Source organism: Ranitomeya variabilis, chromosome 1, assembly GCF_051348905.1.
Source record: "Ranitomeya variabilis isolate aRanVar5 chromosome 1, aRanVar5.hap1, whole genome shotgun sequence".
In the NCBI taxonomy this organism is placed as follows: Eukaryota; Metazoa; Chordata; class Amphibia; order Anura; family Dendrobatidae; genus Ranitomeya; species Ranitomeya variabilis.
Window position 1 is genome coordinate 1,048,058,414 of NC_135232.1, and position 6,000 is coordinate 1,048,064,413.

The window sequence follows — 6,000 nt, forward strand, 5'->3', positions numbered from 1 at the left end:
CCCTGAGCGCTGTTTCTTCTTAAATCCGGCGCCTGCGCTGTGCGTGCCTGCCTGGGGCAGGCGCAGTCTTCATTGTCAGTCACAGCTCAGATGCAGGGTGCCTGACTGCGCCTGTGCGGGCAGTGCGGCCACCCTGTTGCTGAATCCCCGCCCCGCACTGTGTTATTCATTATGCACAGTGCGGGGCTGGGGTTCCTGGGCATGCGCACTGCGCTGTTCAGACGCTTCCCCGGTCCCCCGCCTTCCAGCGTTGCCGCAATATACACTAAACCTCACCAGCGTTTGTAATGAGGCAGCCGCAAATAACAATGCTGGAAGGCGGGGGAGCAGGGGGAGCGTCCGAGATGGGGGAGCGCCTGAACAGCGCAGTGCGCATGCCCAGGAATGCCAGCCCCGCACTGTGCATAATGCATAACACAGTGCGGGGCGGGGATTCAGCAACAGGGTGGCCGCACTGCCCGCACAGGCGCAGTCAGGCACCCTGCATCTGAGCTGTGACTGACAATGAAGACTGCGCCTGCCCCAGGCAGGCACGCACAGCGCAGGCGCCGGATTTAAGAAGAAACAGCGCTCAGGGGGCGGCGACCATCGCCCCTGAAGAGAAGAGTGACGGCAGTTGGGAGATTCATAGAGGAGGCTTCGGACCGCCTCCAGGTACAGTCAGGTATTTGTGGCAAACTTTAAAACGCTTTATTCAGGGAATAACTGAATCAAAAACTAAAAGAGCCACCTTGTTAGAATGCAGCATTACTGCTGCACAAGGTGGCTCTTTTAGTTTATAACGGCTGGAGGGGGTGACAGTGGCCCTTTAAAGTTCAAATGTCGACCCTTGGTGTCCTATATGATTGACCTGGCGGTTAATCATTGTATCTCCCATTTTATCAAAGCTTGCTCCAGATAAAGACCAATCCCCATTTCAAATGTACATCCTTGAGATTAAAATCTGTTTGACAGCTCTGACAGATGCTCCCTTTTGAATCTATAGATTCCGTATCATTTAAGATCCTCTTGCTGGAGACAGTCCTTCTAGTGGCCTTAACATCAGCTTGTAGGATTAGCGACATCCAAGCCCTGTCAGTACATCTTACCTTTACACAAATTTTGGAAGATATTCCAGAGCTGGCTTTAAAATGAATATCTCCCTAAAAAAATGTTTAGAATTGAGAGTCCTCAGTGGTTGATACCTTTTTAATGCTAACTGAAAAGATAGTAACAAATTGCAAGCTTTCGAGACTACTCAGGTCTCTTCATCAGGCATAGACTAATACAAATTCTGAAGAATCACATATTTATGCACAACATAGCACAGAACAAAAAAAAACCCCAAAAAAAACATAAGACAGGTGGCATGAAGCAGAATTACCATGAGTGATAAACAGTTATGGTCATAACTGTTTATCACTCATGGTAATTCTGCTTCATGCCACCTGTCTTATCCATGTTTTTTTTTTTTTTTTTGTTCTGTGCTATGTTGTGCATAAATATGTGATTCTTCAGAATTTGTATTAGTCTATGCCTTTTCCAAATGCATAGAATTGCGGGGAAAAACGCGGAAAATCCGCAAAATTAATGAACATGCTGCTTTTTTTACCGCGATGCGATTTTTTCGCGGAAAAAAACGCACCATGTGCACAAAACATGCAGAATGCATTCTAAATGATAGGATGCATAATGTATGCATTTTTAATGAGTTTTTATAGCGTTTTTATCTTGAAAAAACCTGAACGTGTGCACATACCCTAAAGGCTCATTCTGCAACATCCATTGCAAACTCCTGGGTGTAGATATGTAAGGCAGCGACACTGGGCTGGATTTGACCTCCCCTTCCAATCTCATCTTTGGGAGAAGGGTTCTGCAGGTCACTCCTTGAAGGTCCAATTTCTCTGTAATTTTGTCTGGTGTGGCATCCTCAGGCAGCCGGTCTATATTTGACAGCATGGAACTTGAGAGGTCACTGTTTAATGAACAGTATTTTCTTCTAACCTGATTTCCACTTTGCTCCAGAGTAGGTAGGTAGTCACTACATGGATCTATGGTTGGACCTGGAGGAAATTTCTAGCTACTTCAGCAGCAAAACTGGGGGATGGAGTGCCAGTCCGTACCATTTTAGAGTTCCTACAGAAGGTCTAGAGCAGGGATTTCCTGCTAACACCCTTAACGTTCAGGTGTTAGCTCTTAAGCCCCTGTATAATTATGACCAGGGCCATGACCATTGGATTTCCCATTTTATTAAAGCTTGCTCCAGGTCACGACCAATTCCCATGCTAAAAGTTCCTCTTTGGGATTTGAATCTGGTTCTGACAGCTCTGCAAGTCTCTCCCTTTGAACCTATAGACCTAGCATCAGTTAAATTCCTCAAGTTACACTCCTTCTAGTGGCCTTAACCTCCTCTCGCAGGGTTAGCAACATTCAGGCCCTCTCAGTAGATACTCCCTTCACTCATCTCCTCAAGGATAGGCCAGATCTGGCTTTAAAATGACTTATCTCCATATAGTAGCTTCTAGGTTCGTCAAGAAGGTATTCTTCCCTCATTCTGGGCTAATACCACAAATCATAAAGGAGAGCAACTTCATATGCTAGACGTCAAAAGATGCCTGATAAAGTATCAGTTACGGAGTCCTGGAGAAAATAATGCTGTTTGTCTCCTTTCAGTGACCTAGGAAAGTATCAAAAAGTACTCTAGCTATATGTGTTAGAGATGCCATCAAATTACTTCATTCCACAAGTGGTAGTGTTATTCTAGAGGGTCGAAGGACTCACTCTATAAGAGCTATTGCAACCTCCTGGGCACAGCGGGCAGATGTGTCCATTGAACAGGTATGTAAGGCAGCGACGTTGTCCTCTCCCCACTACTTTTATCTAAACACAATAGACTGGATTTGCCTCCTCTTCTGATCTCACCTTTGGGAGAAAGGTTATGCAGTCTGTGATCACGCCCTGAATCCCAAGTCTCCTATAATTCTCTCCGTGGTGATGTCATGGGTGAGAGAAAAAGATGTAATTGCTTACCGGTAATGTGATTTTTCAGAACCGATAACTGCACCCTTATATTCTCTCCCGTCACTTGTATGGATGAACACTAAATCATGTTGTTGGGCCACTTAGTGCTTAAGGAAACGTGGAGGTCCTCTTGTGCTCTGTAATCCAATGGATGCCTGGGAGAGGTGCTGCCCTTTTATCCTGTAGGCTTCCTCTTTGAAGGGTGGATCCCCTCTCTCCTTGAAGCGATCACGAGTTCTGAAAAATCCCATTAACGGTAATTAATTAAGTCCTTTTCCAGATGCTGCACTTTCAGTATGATGTCTGGGCACCAGTCTAATGCGATTGACCTGTAGATTGACCCTACATTTGCAGGTTAATAGCGTTATTTGATGTAATTGGTTCCATTTAAACTCTTCCAATAAACTTTAATCGGCATATTCTAGCCCGAAAACAATCAAATTGGCACATGCTGCATCTTTGAAAAAGAACATGTAAAAAGATGGCCAAGTAATTAGACCTGTTAGTTTACATTAGCATCTATAATAATTGCCAGTTGGGACTTCTGAACGCTGTCCCCGAATCCCATATGGCACCACGGCAGTGTCACTCGCGCAGGCACAGTTCCTGGCCGCAAGGCCACAAACTGCGCCTGCACAAGTGACATACATGTCTCCGCTATTCCCATGCAGGCACAGTAACAGTCGTTACTACGCATGCGCGGGAATAGTGATGTATGTCACTTGCGCAGGGGCAGTTAGTGGCCGTAAATTTCACCTATAGGTCCCCTGCCCGTCATCGCAGGGTCAGCTGTACTGGCATCTAGCCGATACAGCTGATTGCATTGATGGAGGAGTGCTGCCTTATACTACAGGGTCTGCCTATGAGGGTGCTGCCTTGTACTAAAGGGTCTGCCTATGGGTTGCTGCCTTAGATTACAGGATCTGCCTATGGGGGTGCGGTCTTAGATTACAGGGTCTGCCTATAGAGTGCTGTCTTATACTACAGAGTCTGCCTATGGGGTGCTGTCTTATACTACAGGATCTGCCTATGGGGGTGCTGCCTTTTACTACAGGGTCTGCTGCTTTTTACTACAGGGTCTGCCTAGGGGGTTCTGCCTTAGATTACAGGATCTGCCTATGGGGTGCTATCTTATACTACAGAGTTTGCCTATGGGGTGCTGTTTTATACTACAGATCTGCCTATGGGGGTGCTGTCTTGTTCTACAGGGTCTGCCTATGGGTGTGCTGTCTTGTTCTACAGGGTCTGCCTATGGGGGTGCTGCCTTATACTACAGGGTCTGCCTATGGGGATGCTGCCTTATACTACAGGGTCTGCCTATGGGGGTGCTGCCTTATACTACAGGGTCTGCCTATGGGGGTGCTGCCTTGTGCTATAGAGTCTGCCTATGGGGGGTGCATTATACAATATAGTGTAGGCCTATGGGTAGTGCATTATACTATATGGAGGTTTATGGGGAGTGCATTATACTATATGGATGCTTATGCGGAGTGCATTATACTACATTTAGGACTATCTGGTGCATTATGCTAATGGGAGGCTAGGGGCATCATACAGTGACGATTACAGTGAGTGGGCTTTTGTACAGTGTGGGGATTATAGTGAAGGGGCCATCATACAGTGTTGGAGCCATCAAACAGTTTGGAGGCTACTAAGGGGTCAATATACTGTGTGGGTGGTACTATACAGTGAGGGGGCGTTATACTGTGTATAAGAGAGCATCATGCTGTGTATAGGGGAGCTGTACAGGGGGGAGACTCGGGACATTATTAAATGTAAAGTGGGCACTTATTGTTATAGGGGAACTCAGGTTACAGTGACTATCAAAGAGGCACACGGGGCATTATTACTTTCTAGGGGAAAAAATATGGACACTGTTTTCTAGGGCACTTGCACCCGGCATTACTATATTATAGAGGGGTGCTTTTGAATTTAGAAGGCACAGAGAACCAAACAGCAGGTGCAGTAATAGGTGGAAGAATTTGTCATGTCGGTCTGGTCCAGATGAAAAAGACGGGAAAAATGAACGATTCCATCAAAAATAATGTCAGCGGTAAGTCACCATCTATAACTGTACTGTGATCTCATATGTTCTGTAGGGCTGGTATCTACCACTGACCATATGGCGGTAATATCTATGTTGGTCTTTATATAGAGATTATTTTCAGTAACAGCGCGGTCATGGAGGTTCTCCTCCACTATTAGGGTGCGTCACCCAGTTGTAATCAAGGTTACCTGGTTAGGGGACCACTCAGAAGTTTCGCCCGCCTGAACCAAAACCCTAGCTACACCTCTGCACAGGAATAATGCAATAGATAAGACAAGTGACATGAATAATGAAGTGCCTAGACGCATGGAAAACTGGTGAGAATTGGTGGAACAGGTAATAGCTGAAACATGTTCGGCAATGCACATTTTTTATTTCCTTGTAGTACTGACTGCATTTTATTGCAAGGGAGCAATAGATTGTATGAGCCACATTTTGTTAGTTAACCCCTTCACCCCCAAGGGTGGTTTGCACGTTAATGACCGGGCCAATTTTTACAATTCTGACCACTGTCCCTTTATGAGGTTATAACTCTGGAACGCTTCAACGGATCTTGGCGATTCTGACATTGTTTTCTCGTGACATATTGTACTTCATGATAGTGGTAAAATTTCTTTGATATTACCTGCGTTTATTTGCAAAAAAAAATGGAAATTTGGCGAAAATTTTGAAAATTTTGCAATTTTCCAAATTTGAATTTTTATGCCCTTAAATCACAGAGATATGTCACACAAAATACTTAATAAGTAACATTTCCCACATGTCTACTTTACATAAGCACAATTTTGGAACCAAAATTTTTTTTTGTTAGGGAGTTATAAGGGTTAAAAGTTGACCAGCAATTTCTCATTTTTACAACACCATTTTTTTTTAGGGACCACATCTCATTTGAAGTCATTTTGAGGGGTCTATATGATAGAAAATACCCAAGTGTGACACCATTCTAAAAACTG